Source organism: Hyperoodon ampullatus, assembly GCF_949752795.1.
Source record: "Hyperoodon ampullatus genome assembly, chromosome: 9".
NCBI classification, from domain to species: domain Eukaryota; kingdom Metazoa; phylum Chordata; class Mammalia; order Artiodactyla; family Ziphiidae; genus Hyperoodon; species Hyperoodon ampullatus.
In genome coordinates, this window is record NC_136922.1 from 47,836,086 (window position 1) to 47,852,974 (window position 16,889).

Genomic DNA, 16,889 nt, shown 5'->3' on the forward strand with positions numbered 1-16,889 from the left:
GGTGCATAAGACTGGAAGTCAAGTAACAACAAGGTAATTTCTCCCCAAAGAGATGTAAACAAATTTGGAAGCTCCCTATTTTATAGAGCAGCAAGCCAGGCAATCTCCAAGTAGCCGACGTGGCAGATCTTTGGGAAATATGATCCAGATTAGCCCTGGATTTTTATTATTCTGATTTGCAAATGTGTTCTGAAAGTTTGGCCCAAAGATACAGCTACAGGCTTTTCTCCCCTCTTCTTATCCTTCTTCCCAACTCTTGCTTTTCTCCTCAGACTCCTTTTCTTCTCAGCCTATGGTTTAGAGTAGAGTTGGCCTGACAGCTGCAACAGAGGCCCTGCCCCTTTTGGAAACCTGGCCCATCTTTGCAGAAATGAGGTAATGTCCTCAACAGCACTGAAATATCAAGACAAGCATGAGTGTGAGAAGCAGAGGGAAGGCCCAGAGCATCTGAGGGTAGATGGAGCCCCTTTCTTTCTCCCTTTCCTCTATACTTCACAGTATCCTAATGAATTGCCATATGCCAGAAAACTGTTATAATTTTACATACATACATCTATACAAATTCATATAAATCTCTACAAATCTATGATGATTATGATATGACAAGCACCCGCTAACGTACTGCCTCTACTCAGCCAACTAATTGAGACCACGTTAGCTTCCACCCTTCTGTAGTCTTCCCATCTACCATCCTGATTATATTTCATTTTCTTTCCTTTCTAGCTTAAGTCTATGGTCTATCACAACATGTACAAGTGTCAGTGGAAATCCTGGTCCCAGTGATACAGCTGGATTTTGAGATATGGGAGGTTGGGGTGGAGGGAAGATTGGTGGAGGGCAGAGCTTATGGTCCCAAGTTGACAAACTTGAAAAGGGCTAGTTAAAGGGGGCTACCTACAATTAAACATAGTTATGCTATTTGTCCAATAAAATATTAAACATTTAAAAATAATCACAGTATTTGTCCAGGGGAGTAAAACATAAACATTCTATGAAAGAGTCACAGTGTTTGTTCCGGAGAGCAGTGGACCAAGGAAGGAAACCTGGAGATCTTATCTTTTAGGATATATGACAAGAAGTGCTGTTTATTTCGGAAGCTGCTTTTCTTCATGATCGACTTTCCCCCTTCGTAGATTGTAATCCACACCTGAATACCTATATATTTATGAGTCCTTCTAGGGGTATCATGATTGACTGTCACTTCCAGAGACACTTGATGGAGGGGTTGTGATTAGAAGCAGAGAAGGAGGGTAATTCTGCAAGGGTATTGGCTTGGTGGTTTATTATTACGTAGCTGAGTCCTGATATGATTTGTCCTGAGTCTCCTTGAGGAGCTTAGAGGCTTCCTTGAGGTCTTCACTCAGTCTGATGGAGATGTCACAGGGTGTATTCTCTCTAGCCTGTAAGCTAAAGATGCCACATGTTTTTAGATTTTAGGGGGGAGCTCCATTTAAAAAGAACAAATTCTATAGACCGATGTTTCTTAAACTTCTTTTTTTAATCTTAGGATGACTTTACACTCAGAAAATTATTGTGGACCCAAGAGAGAGTTCTTTTTTTAGGTGGAACATATCTATCAATATTTATGGTATAAATAATTTAAATGGAGAAATTAAAAAAATATTTATTCTTTTTTTTTTTTTTTTTTTTTTTTTTTTTGTATTACGTGGGCTTCTCACTGCTGTGGCCTCTCCCGTTGCGGAGCACAGGCTCCGGACGCGCAGGCCCAGTAGCCACGGCTCACGGGCCCAGCCGCTCCGCGGCACGTGGGATCCTCCCAGACCGGGGCACGAACCCGCGTCCCCTGCATCGGCAGGCGGACTCTCAACCACTGCGCCACCAGGGAAGCCCAAAATATTTATTCTTGATTCATTTAAACATGACAATTAAAACTTTATATGTTAACATAAATAATTTTTATGAGAAATACTTTTATTTTCCCCTCCAGAAAATTAGTGATAAGAGTGACATTGTTTATATATTTTACAAATCTCTTTCATGTCTGGTTTAGAAGACAGTTGGATTCTCACTCTGCCTCTCTTTTCAATCTGTTGTGATACATTGTTTGGCATAAGTATATGAAGAGAATCTGGCCTCATGCAGATGTGTAGTTGGAAAAGAGAGGAGTATTTTAGCAGCCTTTTGAGATAATTGTGGATATTCTTCTTTGATACTACACCAAACTTGACAAGTGGTAGTTTCTTAAAGGTTGGTTGTCATATGGAATCTGAAACTATATCAATAAATGTTTCATACTCTGTACATTCATGACAGACTGAGTGAAAGAGTCAGATTACATCTTAGTATTACTAAGAAAATCGTTTTGCTCTCATTGAAGACTATATTTTGAGAATTGCTGCTATAGCCCAAAGATAATGATGATTTTACGTGCACCTGACAGGGGTGAGACACCCTTCTTAAACCTTGGATTGAAGGAGACTGATAGAAAATTGAGCTAGATAAACATCAACAAACAAGCCATCCATTTTGAAGGGATCATATAGGAAAGATATAAGAAGTAGGAAGAGTAACTAGACAGACAGATTCAGTTTATAATCCTCCCCCCAAAACAAAGTCTTTTTGAACAGAAAACACTTCCAGAGTAGAGCTTACCCATAGTATTGCCGAGGGAGCGTGCAGAAGGGACTTAGGAAAGAACCTAAAGTAAGGCACCAAAAAGTCCTACCCTGAACTCACACTTCCCTGCCCTGTACTTCACCTTTGCCATTCTCAAGATCTTTGTTTCACATCCAAAAAACTACACCAAACTGTTGTGTAAAATGAAACTGAAGCTCAGGATTTATAATCAGACTTCGTTGCTTATCAAAACTGCACCACAGAAAAGAAGGAGGGAGTACACAGGAGGCAAAGGCTGAAGATCACTCTAATGAATGGTTAATTCTTGATTGAAAATTATAGTTGCTGAAAAATCTTGAGCTGGGTTTTAATGAAAGCTATCCTTAGGTCACATTCTGCCATGTGTACAAGAAGGCATAAAATAGTGTATTCAGTCTCTTCTATTAGCTTGATAAAGTTCAAGTTCTTGTCCCTTTAGGTGCTCTGACAACCACCTTGCATGAAAGATCCACTCAAGACAAAAGCAGCAATATTTCAGAGGTAGGATATGGTGGCCCTTGGAGAAGACATCAATCAACCAGAAACTGAAACCAATGTCTGGTCACAAGCCTGTTTAGAAATCAACCTCAGGTGCCATCCCTAAGGATTCAGGCAAGAGGACTCATTATTGTGAGTGTGTTTTATTGTTCATTCCCCAGTGAATTCCTCATCTTCCAATCCAGTGATACACTTTTAGTTTTAGTCTTCCTTAATCCTGAAATTGATGCTGTTGGCCTATCCCATGACTATTGAAAGAATTTCCTCCATTGCTTCTAGTTCACCGCTCTCCATGGATCTTCTCTGGCCTCTTGCTGATATTTTCTTAGTGTATACGCTTTATCATTCTCTCCTTACACCTAAAATGTTGGCATTCCCAAGGCCTGACCTTTAATTCCCACCTCTTTTGTCCTTTCAGGATGATTAATTCCATTCTCCAAATGTACCATTTTTTGAGCAATTATGTATTGGGAACTGTTTTTATTTCTTTATATTTTTTATCTTATTTAATTCTTACAACAACCCTGAAAGGCTCTTAATAGTATTCCTGTTTTGATCACAAAAGTTGCATTCCTTGTTCAAATCATATCTTGAAAGATCTGGGATTTGGTCCTAGATATGACTGCAAACTATTGTTTTAAACTTACCATATGCTACCCAATATATTGCCAACCTCAGTTTCTGTCTTGAACCTGAGACCAGGGCTTCACACCTTTGGGGCACTTCAGAGACATCAGTAAAAATTGTTTTAAATAGAGGTGCCCTTTGTTCCTGTTCATTGCTACTGAATTAAAATCTTGGTAGATGATTTTGATGCATGCTATTGATACACTGATGAACTTGATCCTTATGTTCAACTTTCTATCGAGTCATCACCTAGATGCCTCCAGAAACTTTGACTTTAACAAGAACAAAACTGAACCTACATTCTCTCAAATCTCCTCTTCTTTTCTTTCACATATTGTTAATATTATCACCACTCACACAAATACAGACAGTTGGGAGTCATCCTAGAATCCTTCTGCTCCTTCATTCTTCCTATACTTTTGGCTCCAAGTCCTATAGTACTTAGCTCGGAGGTATCTGGACATCCCTACTGCTACTTCCATCATCTGTCACCTCCTAACTAGTCTCCTTGCTTTTTAGTCTCTCCATACTACAATTCCATCCTACATCTTACAGCCATCTTAATTTTTCTAAGAAGTGTCTTTTAAGGACCATATTAATAGTCTTTTATTGTTTTACACAAAGGGAAGTGAATTTTAATATTTAGTCAAAATAACACGAGGCGAAACCATGGCATTTTAATGGTGTATTGGGTGTTCTCAAATTTTATCTTCTGCTATTTGACCTTTGAACTGTATTTAGGATGTGAACAGATGCTGGTGGTACCTTTAGGAAATTATGAGAGAAGACTGAGGACTAGAGGGTTAAACATGAGGATTTCTGTTTTTCCCATTCTGAATTGTAATGCTTGAAAAGAGAATCCCTATAAGTAATGTATTGAAATGAAGAGAAACAAGGAATCAGTCATCTAGGGTAAGTGTCAACCTATATAAAATTTAAAGCCTTGAAGGCATAAACATTTGGATATGCATATGAATTAACTGGTAACCCAGTTGTGTTTTTCAACTTGTGGGGCATAGGTCCTGGAGAGTTTGGGAATTATATAGCAATGAATTGGTTAATGTTGATGCTGCTATCTCATTGTCTATAGATTGAAAATAACGTAATTGATAACATCTTTAAAAATGTTTTTCAAGTGAATGTAATGATTAATGAAATATAAACTTCAAGTGTGACTAAAGTCATAGTAAGTTCTTTCATTATAAATTTTGCTATCAATGGCTATCCAATTACAACTACTCTCACGTGAATGGTTTAATTTTTAAATTAGTAAGGGCTCCACATGCTTGAAAGGGTTAACAAGCATTGATTTAGTTGATATACATTTTTAAAATGTACAGTTTTTTAAAGATTTCAAGGGGAAATGCTAAAATGAAGATGGATGTAGTCTGGAATTTTTGGAAAGATCTAGGCTTATGATATAAATTTGGGAACCAGCATGTAAATATTTTTAAAGTCATGATACTAGATTAGATTACTGAGTGAATAATGAGTGTAGATTAAAAATAATAATAATAAGGCAGTCCAAGGACTGAGCTGTAAGGCTCTCCAGTATTAAGAAATCAAGATGATGATAAGGAACCAGCAAAGAAGACAGAGTGGCTAGTGAAAAAAGAGGAAAATCAAGAGAATATGCATCCTGAAAGCTAAGCGCTTAAAGGGCAGAAAATGATAAATTATCACATATTGGTAATAGATCAACTAAGGTGAAGATTGAGAAATGACCATTGGATTTTACAATGTGAGGGTTACTGGTGACTCTGACAACAGTAATTTTGGTGGAATGTGGGAGAGAAGTCCTTTTGGAGTGAGTGTAGAAGAAAATTGGAGATGGGGAATTTCAACCATTGGAAGAGTTTTGCTGCAAAGACTAAAAAGAGAGATGGAGCAGTGGACAGAGGAAGAAGTAGAGTTATAGAGTCAAGATTTGTTGTTGTTGTTAAGATGGGAGAAATAATAGCATGATCACACACTGAGGGGAAAGTTCCTGGAGAGAACCATTTCAGTTGTGTTAATACTACTAATTAGCCCCTTCTTGTTTTTTTTGTTTTTTTGTTTTTTTAAAGATTAATGGCCTACAACAGTGTTTTTCTAACTATTCTCTGAGAAGTAATAAGATTTTTTTTTTTTTTTTTTTGCGGTATGTGGGCCTCGCGCTGTTGTGGCCTCTCCCGTTGCGGAGCACAGGCTCTGGACGCGCAGGCTCAGAGGCCATGGCTCAGGGGTCCAGCCGCTCCGCGGCATGTGGGATCTTCCCGGACCGGGGCATGAACCCGTGTCCCCTGCATCGGCAGGCGGGCTCTCAACCACTGTGCCACCAGGGAAGCCCAAGATTTTTTTTTTTAATTTTATTTATTTATTTATGGCTGTGTTGGGTCTTCGTTTCTGTGTGAGGGCTTTCTCTAGTTGCGGCAAGTGGGGGCCACTCTTCATCGTGGTGCGCGGGCCTCTCACTATCGCGGCCTCTCTTGCTGTGGAGCACAGGCTCCAGACGCGCAGGCTCAGTAATTTTGGCTCATGGGGCTAGCTGCATCTGCGGCATGTGGGATCTTCCCAGACCAGGGCTCGAACATGTGTCCCCCGCATTGGAAGGCAGACTCTCAACCACTGTGCCACCAGGGAAGCCCCCCTTTTTGTTTTCAAGCTGGAGTATATTCTTCTATAATTATATATCTATTTTTAGTAATTAAGTTTTCAGACATCTAGGAAAGCTGAATGCTATCTCAGGGTACTGCCTCTACCCTTTCTTTAAAGTACTGTTTGTTCAGGTCAACAGTGACATCCTCATTATGAGATCTAATGGTTAATTTTCTGCTCCATAACTGCTTAATACGATGATTCTGATCCATCCTCCTACTAGTTGCAACTCTTTCATCGGCTTCCAGGCCCCCGCTCGCTCTCTCCTGATCCTCCACACCTTCTCAGTCTGTTTTGCCTGCTCCTACTCTGCCTTCCCCTCCAGAGTTGGCATCTTCAAGACCTTGCCTTTGATTATTCTCTCTCGTGTATTCCCACAGTTATCACTTCCAATCCTTTGGTTTCAATTTTTACCTCTATTCATTGTTCAATAACCTATATAATAATAATGGCATCTAACATTTACTGAGAATTTACTATTACGTGCCAGGCAGTTTGCTAACCTCTTTATCTGCCCTGTGTCATTCCATCCACACCAAAAACTCCTCTGAGTATTACCAGCCTCATTTTCAAATGGGGAAGCTTATGCTCAGTAAGGCTCTGAATCTTGCCCAATCCCATGGAGTTAGCAAATGGCAGAGCTTTGATTGAACTCATTGTCTATCTGATTCTAAAGCTGTTGTAACTACTATGCTTTATTTTGGTCTAAAACTCTAACTTAGATCTCCCTAGTTTTAAACTGGTACATCCATCCAACTGCCTAATGGATGTAGCTCAGGCATTTCTATCTTAATAGATACTAAAGTAAACACAATGTTGCCCCTCGTTCCAACCCCTTCCCTACCCTACAGATGTCCCTATTCTAACATCTCTTCCTCTGATATTTCCTGTTATTTCCTATCATGGTTTCTCCTTCAATCTATTCCCCAAGTTTAGACTGTTCTGGATTTTCCCTCTCCCTCACCCTCATACCCACTGTCTCCACATCTGTCTGTCTCTGCATCCCAGCACTGCTGACATCCTCCTCTGCTTTCTAATTGACCTCCTGCTGCCCTGCCGGGCATCCCATTGCAGTTGGCTCTCCCCACGGCTGTCAAGGTTAGCTATTGAAAAAGTTGATCTGATTTCACTTCACTTAGAAACCTCTCGTGGCCCTTGTTACCTCCATTGTCCTTTCCATTCTATTTACAATATCACTCTATAATTGTCCTTGCCCTTCTTGCGTATCAGAGGCATCATGAACGCACGTGAAGAATTATATTTCAGGATATATGTGGACGCTCTTATGCTGAAGAAAACAAAATGAGTTCCAAAGTCTTTACTGAGTTTTAAGTGGCTTCTCACTTATTCTTCTCTATCAATGGGAGACTGATGTACAACTATTGTCATGTGAGACTGCTCAATTTTTTTTTTTTTTGCAGTACGTGGGCCTCTCACTGTTGTGGCCTCTCCCGTTGCGGAGCACAGGCTCCGGACGCGCAGGCTCAGCGGCCATGGCTCACGGGCCCAGCCGCTCCGCGGCACGTGGGATCCTCCCGGACTGGGGCACGAACCCACATCCCCTGCATCGGCAGGCGGACTCTCAACCACTGCGCCACCAGGGAAGCCCGAGACTGCTCAATTTTTTGACATTAAAAAAGACATTCTTATTTATAACTATTACATACCAAGTAATAGTTTTCATGTGAAACTCTTGTTTTAACTAATATTCTCAGCTAGAGCTGTTCTCTGGTTGTGGACCCTGCAGACAGGGCATATTAATTTTACATAATAAACTTTGGTAAAGTATCAGTGACAGAGTGGGGATGGGTAAGTGGGAATGGAGGAAGATGAGGATACTGACACCAGGGTCTTTTCAGAACAGAAACAGGATGAACTCTACATTCTTAATAGCTCAGTTAAAATAATTTTAAAAGTGCCTCTGGTCCTTTGTTAGCTTCCAATAAAAAATGCAAGCGAAGACTGGAAAAAAGATTATACTTAGAAATATGCTATATTTTAATATAGAACAACCTGGATCTCAGTTGTGCCCTGGAATAAAAAGGACAATCCTCTTAGATAGATCAGTCTCCCAGATAAGAGGCCGTGGGGGTGGTGGAGGAGGGACTCTGGATTCAGATCCATCTGGGCTCAGATCCTGGATATACTCCTGGATGACTGTGTGATCCTAAGTTCTGTCCTGTCTCTGATTCTCAATTAGCTTTAAATGAGAGGAAATCTTATATGCAATGTAAATATAAGGGTTTCTTAGATGAGAAATTAACACATTGATCTGTACTCCTGCATTGGAATGCTGTAAATAGCTCACATCTATTTAGTTTCAATGGTTAGAATTGTACGTCTAGAAGAAACACCAAAGTTTGTTTATTTCAGCCCCATTATTTTACAGATGTGGAAACCCAAGAAGATCAAGAGACATATCATAAACTATTTGTGTATCTGGGACTAGACCTCAGTATTCTAGTTTCCTAACCTAGCATCGTTAACATGCTTTGATGGGACTATTAGGAGTTCACAGCTAGGTAGGAAACTCATACCTCAACACAGTTACCAATATTAAAAGGCTGGAACAGCAGCTATAAGTGAAGTTGGAGCCACAGGAAGGAAGGATTCATTTTCCTGAGGACCACAAAGAAAGCTCCATCAAATCTGTTATAGCGACTGGAGAACATTCTACTCTCCTCACTTATTCCACTCCAACTCACCATTTAGTAATTCAACAAGTATTTATTTTAAGGTGTTATTAACATCACTGAAGCTTTTTATTATAATGTACTTTTTCTTAGTCGATGAATACCCAAGAATAGCTACCATCATGTGATTGTCTAACAACTATATATTTTTTAAATTCTAGAAAACAGATCCACCTACAAAAAAATTGAGAAGAACCAGCTTAGTTGATATTTAAAAGAAATTTAAAGACTTGATTTTAATTAATGCTCTCAGGGCTTAACAAATATAGTCTTGTGTTGCCAGTTACATTTTTTGGATGGGGAACTAGCCTATAGGTTTTACTTGACAGAGGAGGATTTTATTCTGATTCCTCAGGGACTAAGTTCAAAGAGTTTTAAATGCTCCCAGGTGGCTTTTAGAGTGAGGTTTCAGGACGGATGAGGTAAGATGTGGGAAAATAGGCCAACATAATTTAGTTTTCATTTGTGTTGGATAATTAGGAGAGGATATGAATTGTTTTCCACTCTAGTTTAATCCACCACAAACTCAGTTATATCTTAGACCAATGTGTCGGGTCAGGTTCAGATAAGCAGATGGCACACTCCAATTAGGGCTAATGAGAGAAGCGTGGGCAGGGTTTAGGAAAGCCTCAGCACCTTAGGGCTAGGCCTGAAGGGGGTGAGGAGGAAGCAGTTCCTGGAATCTGCAGAGAAGGAAGAACAAAGAGGGTCAGCTGACAGGAGAGGAGCTTTGTGGTAGGTGAGCCAGGAAAAGAAATGCCCTGAGACTTCTCCCTCCCACCCTCTGCGGCTCCTGGAAGTGTCTCCCTTTGACCACTCCCAGTGAAAGAGGAGGGCCGGGAAGCCAGGGCACAAACCTGAAAGTGGCTCTGAAGGGACAAGGGAAGGATACCCAGTACCACCAATCACACCAGATAGGGTATCAAGTATCTACCTCCCACTACCTAGACAGGGTGGGAAGGGAAATGGGATTTATACTATTATGATTCAATTCTTTATGATTTCATTCAAACAGTGTGTATTTGGCTAAATCCCTCAATTTCTGAGTCTTAGTTTTACATTGTAAAATGTGGGTAGAAAACCTACTTTCCCAGCTTGTCCTCAGGTTTGAGAGAGTATATAGAATAGGACATAGCAAAGTCTATTTGATGCTGAAAACTTTAGGGCAATAAAGAACCTTAGAACTTAGTCCTCTATCATCCTTGCTCTTGTCTGGCAACTACTCAGTGTCCACTGCATGCTCTGTGCTTAGGGAATTTGTATTCTTGACAATCACTGAACTGATTGGGAATGTATTACATGAGGATATCAAACCTGTATCCTGTACAAGCATTAACTATAGTGTGATCTCAGTATGTCTTGCACATGTAATTTTACTATTTCTCAATTTATTTTGGCGCTGATGTGACTAATAAAATACAAATTTATTTTAGAGTGTTATGAAGTCATGGGGCCTTGTTTATTTTTATCTTGGTATATTTTCTCTATCAAAGGGACACTAAAAGCACACTGTCTTCTTGTGGGGACAGGTCAAGAAAACCTTTTTTTAAAAAATTCTAAAAGGAATCTTTGTAAAAATGTTTAGGGGTCACTGATATAGTTTGGTTTTAGGTATCAATGTGACTTAGATTTTATAAAGAAACATTAGGCCTTAAATATCTTTTAATGAGGACACGGCTTACCCAGTTCTGCATAATAAATTTGAGGGCAGTACTGGTACCAGTTCATCAGTGCCTTTAAAATGGAGAGTCTCCTCTTTCAAGCTCTCAGTGCAGACAATAAATAGGAAAAAAGTCTAATTTCAGGGTAATTCTCCAATATATGAATGGGGATGAAATCTGGAAAAGAAAATATATTTTGTCCTGAATGGAGATCATTCATATTTTGTAAAAATAAGAGAGGCTATATCAACCCTTTTCTCTTCTGTCAGTGTCTCCAGTACAACACGGATCTTCTTGTCATTCTATTCCACAGGCAGAATGTGATGAAAAGAAAATGGCCTGTGATCTAGACAAACCTGGTTTCACATCTGGATCCACAAGTATTAGGTGTGTAAATATGGATAATATACTTCTAATTGGGTCTCATGTAAAAATATCCAGATTGCAATGCTATTTTGAGTTTTGATGAGATAGTTGATATTGTGGGGATGAAAAAAAAATAATTTCCCTCCTTGGGTGCTATGGCTCTACAGAACTCTCATCACTTTAGTACTTAAAATTTCAGGACTGGAAGGACCCCCAGTAGTCTCTAACATGCTTATTTTATTTATTTATTTTAAATTTATTTATTTATTTATTTATTTATTTTTGGCTGTGTTGGGTCTTCGTTGCTGCGTGCGGGCTTTCTCTAATTGCGGCGAGCAGGGGCTACTCTTTTGTTGCACGGAGTGGGCTTCTCATTGTGGTGGCTTCTCGTTGCAGAGCACGGGCTCTAGGCGCGCAGGCTTCAGTAGTTGTGGCCCACGGGCTTAGTTGCTCCTCAGCATGTGGGGTCTTCCCGGACCAGGGCTCGAACCCATGTCCCCTGCATTGGCAGGCGGATTCTTAACCACTGCACCACCAGGGAAGTCCCTAACTTGCTTATTTTAAAGATGTAAATGTAAAGAGGTTATAGAACATATCTCATGGTCATATGAGTAGTCATAAAATTCAGACTGGAATGGAACTCAGTCCTTTCCTGAAAGTGAAATTTGTCAACGACCAAATGTAATGAGTAATCGAATTGAACTGAATACATGAATCCACTGAGCCGATCCTGAGAGCCAAAAGGTGAAGAGGTTGACACAACCAACAAGGTGACCGTCTGGTTGAGCGCCAATACAACCACATCAGAAGTCTGATGATGATCCATCACAAAATACAATTACACTGTGCTGTAAGTCCAGAGGAAGGAGAAATTTAACTCTATCTGAGGTAGAAGAACATAATGAAATCTAATTTGCATTTAATAAAAAGTGGACTAGAGGGGTGGGATAGGGAGGGTGGGAGGGAGACGCAAGAGGGAGGGGATATGGGGATATATGTATACGTATAGCTGATTCACTTTGTTATAAAGCAGAAACTAACACACCATTGTAAAGCAATCATACTTCAATAAATGTTTAAAAAATAAAGATGTAGGAGTTTCATGCCCCCAAAAATAAATAAAAAATAAAATAAAAGGTGGAAACCCATCCAGCTCTTCCCATCTGTCTCACTATTTATTAATTTAGCAAATATATGTGTATCCACAGCTAAGATGCTCTCTTAGTAATAAGGAGGATAAAGCACTTCTAAAGACTTCACAATTAAAGACATGAGGGAGATCTGCTGCAGAGGGGATACGGCAATCAGTTGCTGATGGTTTCCCTAAGAACAAAACAAGTGCGGAAGATTAATGAATTGTCAGAACAGCAGGTAAGGTAATCCTAGGTGTCAGTGGGGCACCTGGCCAGACCTCTGAGGCTCTCCCTCAGCAGGTGCACTAACACTTTAAGAAGCAAGAAACAGAGCAGTTCCTCCGCCTCCTTCGCTCCGCATCCCTCGCTCCGCATCCAGTCCTGGCCGGGCTAGCGCCTTCACGCCCTGCGGGCCACGCCTCTGCGCGCTGGTTGGTCCTCCCAGAAGTGATGAAACTTCCCGCACGCATTACAGGAGCCAGAAGGTTATAAAGTGAGAGGTGAGGGGAGGTCCTCAGCCCGCAAGTCGCAGCCTGCTCACCTTACGCTCGCCCGCCGGCCCACCTCGCTGGAGCCCAGGTAGGCTGGGCAGCCGGGGGTCGCGGCGCTCTCCCGGCGTGCCGCGGGGCTGCCCCGGGAGAGGGAGGAGGATGTGCGGCAGCCTGGCCCGCCCGACGGGAGGGCAGACGCGGATCCCGGCGTCCGCTGCTGTTGCGGCTGCTGCCGAGCAAAGGGGGCGGGGCCGATTGTTGCGCCCCTGGGAAGACCTCCGCTGTGGTCCCGGAGCGGGGACAGCGTGACCCGCAGAGCCAAGGCCCTGCCGCTTTGGAGAGAAGGCGGCGGCGGTTTAAGTTGGCCATTTTAAATTTAATTATTTTGTATTATATTGTGTCGAAGCCTGCGGAAGTTTTCGCATTTCAGGGGACCCGCTCGGATGGGCTGGAGGGTGCACGTGGCCCGAGTGCAGTCGCGAGTCATGGGGCGACGCGGTCGCTAGGTCCTGGTCCGAGAGGGAGGGTCTGCAGGGCTGTCTGTTAAGGCCTCGGAGGATAACCCCTCACCTCCGGCAACCTCCACCCCTTCACCTAGTTACCCCTCCCCCCATCTGTGTGGACTGCAAGACTCAACAAGTGACTTGCTGAGCAAATCCTGCCCAGAAGAGATCTGGGCACGACAGGCGGCGCGGTATGGGAAAAGGCAAAAGAAACGGGCATGCTTTTTCTCATTGGATATCTATTTTATAGGGCCAGTTTCAGTTTAACGTTATTAGTTTGAATGAATGGACAGTGTTTTTCCTCAGCCTGTGGCCTACATTATTTCTTTACCATCTATTGCCCGGGGTGCTTGATAAATAATTTAAAAGCACTGGTAACTCAACTTTTTCATTGATTGATCTCATTATTATAAGATTAATTAAAAGTAATTTATGGCTTAGTAATATTCCATTGTATCTATGTGCCACATCTCCTTTATCTATTCATCTGTCGATGGACATTTAGGTTGGTTCCACGTCCTGGCTATGGTAAATAGTAGAGGTAGACATAAAAAATGGACTGGAGGACATGGGGTGGGAGGGCAAAGATGGGGCGAAGTGAGAGTAGCATCGACATATACACTACGGAATGTAAAATAGTTGGCTGGGTGGGAAGCAGCAGCATAGCATAGGGAAATCAGCCCGGTGCTTTGCGATGACCTAGAGGGGTGGGATTGGGAGGATGGGAGGGAGGCTCAAGAGGGAGGGGATATGGGGACATGTGTATGCACATGGCTGATTCGCTTTGTTGTGCAACAGAAACTAACACAGTATTGTGAAGCAATTATACTCCGGTAAAGATCTATTTTAAAAAAAAAAGTAATTTAAGTCTTGAACCTGTGCAGGAGTTAGTTGCTGAAATCTTAAACTTCACCGTATCACTTTGCTTTTAAGTATTGGTTTAAGAAATTAAGTGCTCTGAAACAACACTGTCCAATTCAGTAACCACTAGCCACATGTGACTATTGAGAACGTGAAGTGCTGGCTAATCCAAATTGAAATATGCTTAAAGTGTTGATGATTTAATAGAAAAAAGCAATGTAAAATATCTTGTTAATATTTTTGTACTGATTACGTGTTGACATAATACTATTTTCAGTACATTGTGTTAAAATCTATTTGAAATTTCACTTTTTTCTCTTAAAAAAATTTTTTTTATTATGCTTTTGTCTTTTTACTTTCTTAATGGCGCTACTAGTATATTTAACATTACACATGTGGCTCACATTTCAATTGGACAGCACTGCTCTAGACGTTTATGAGGAAATATGGAAAATTACTGGGAACAGGTAACAGCAGTAGGAAAAAGCATTGCCAAGTAGGATGTTTGCAAGTAATACTGTTTCCAATAAAAATAATAGGTGATAGTTTTAATTTGCTTTTCCTGCTGGAGAAATAAGTGTGCTTTGCAATCGTTTGGCGCCCCTGTTTCCCCTCCAATTTAGTGCTTACTGTGTTTCTGTAGCATGCTTAATGGGATTCACTAAGCAGCATTAGGAAGACTTAGGTAAATGACTGACTAATCACCGCACATGATTTCAAAGCACTTTCCCAGCCCATTTTTCTAGAGTCAAAGGTAGATGGCTTGGGCTTCCCTGGTGGCGCAGTGGTTGAGAGTCTGCCTGCCGATGCAGGGAACACGGGTTCGTGCCCCGGGCCGGGAAGATCCCACATGCCGCGGAGCGGCTAGCCCGTGAGCCATGGCCGCTGAGCCTGCGCGTCTGGAGCCTGTGCTCCACAATGGGAGAGGCCATAACAGTGAGAGGCCCGCGTACCGCAAAAAAAAAAAAAAAAAAAAAAGGTAGATGGCTTATTAATAGTCACTTCACTTAAACCTCAGTGAATTTTCCCAGTAAATCTCGAAGTAAATCCAAGCATACCTAGCTTTGCAGGTACTGCTTTTTTTTTTTTTTTAATTAAAACAAATTGAAGGTTTGTGACAACTCTGCATAGGTGTCATTTTTCCAACAGCATTTGCTCATTTGCTCACTTCCTGTCTGTCACATTTTTGTAACTTGAAACTTTAGCGATCTGTGATCAGTGATCTTTGATGTTTCCACTGCAAAAAGATTACTACTTGCTGAAGACTCAGATGATGGTTAGCATTTTTTAGCAATAAAGTATTTTTTAATTAAAGTATGTACATTGCTAGACATCATGCTATTGCACAACTAATAGACTACAGTATAGTGTAAACATAACTTTTATATGCACTGGGAAACCAAAAAATTCATGTGACTTGCTTTATTGCGGTGGTCTGGAACCAAACTGACAATATCTCAGAGATGTTCCTGTATCTGATTATGAGCTATTTGGCCAAATGCATGGGAGGGGCTGCATAGGACATGTGATACTTCATTTCCAAGTTGTTTTAGTTAATACCATTTTCCATTAATTTGATCTGGTCTCATAAAAGCTCCAAATAAGGCTTTGTTTCATTTAAATGCAAATGAAATGTCTTCAGAGGATTGTTCCAAGTGATTGATGTAACTTGAATATTTATATTTTTTCTTGATGCCTTTTATCTAGGCATTTGCTGCAAATTTCCATTAGAAAAATACCAAAATAGTTTACAAGTTACAGATATTTAGGTAAAGTAACTGTTTTGAGCTGACAGCATTCAACTAAAACTGCTCTTTATTTCACAATTGAGAATTGAATTTGAATTGCAAAGTAATTAACATTTGTAGGAAGTACTTATTTGCTTCTTGGCCTACAGGGAAGAGCCAAATTGTTTTTCTGAGGTACTGCTGTGTATGTCCCACCTACTTTGCTTTCTTACTCACCAAGGTAGCTTTGAGACAAAAATGTTTAACATTTTTGTCTTTTAGGACATTTTGATGGTGAACATTTTGTATCTCTGTCAACTTAAATTTTTTTGTTGTTATTAAACTAAGATATCAGATAATATTGCTTTCTCTTTTCTTTTTAGAATTTCTTTGATTGTGTTTGAATAAGTCACTTGGAGGTAAGCTAGAAGTAGTGAAATGTTTATAATAGCTGTGTATCTTTTTTTTTTTTGCGGTACGCGGGCCTCTTACTGCTGTGGCCTCTCCCGTTGCGGAGCACAGGCTCCGGACGCGCAGGCTCAGCAGCCATGGCTCACGGGCCCAGCCGCTCCGCGAATAGCTGTGTATCTTAATGTTACACTTAGGCAGTATGTATGATCATCTTTTCTACCCACTATACATCTATTAGTACAGGTATAAAGAGGCATTTAATTGTCAAGGAGACACAAGAGGCGACTGTAGTAATCTGGAGCATCTCTTGGATTTTTCAGGGCTTTTGGGATTCTGGGATGGAGAGAGTGGGGATGGGATCTCTGGCAAGGATGGAGCCAGCCTGCATGTGTATCTGTATCTTGGGTGTAAACCTAGGATACAAAACAGAATGTGGCCTGAACACTGCTAGCTCTAGCTGACCAAATCCTAATGTGAGAGGGATGCAGCCTTTGACTGGGGGCTAAGCTACTATAGCTGGCTGGATGTTAAGGTCATCCATCTTTCCTGAATACTTGTAAGTAAATTAAATCATTCTCTGTCCCTGTGTGACTGCCAACCTACTGGAAAATTGCTGTAGATAAGATAATTTATATTTCAGTCTTTGAAGTGGCTTATGCAAGTTT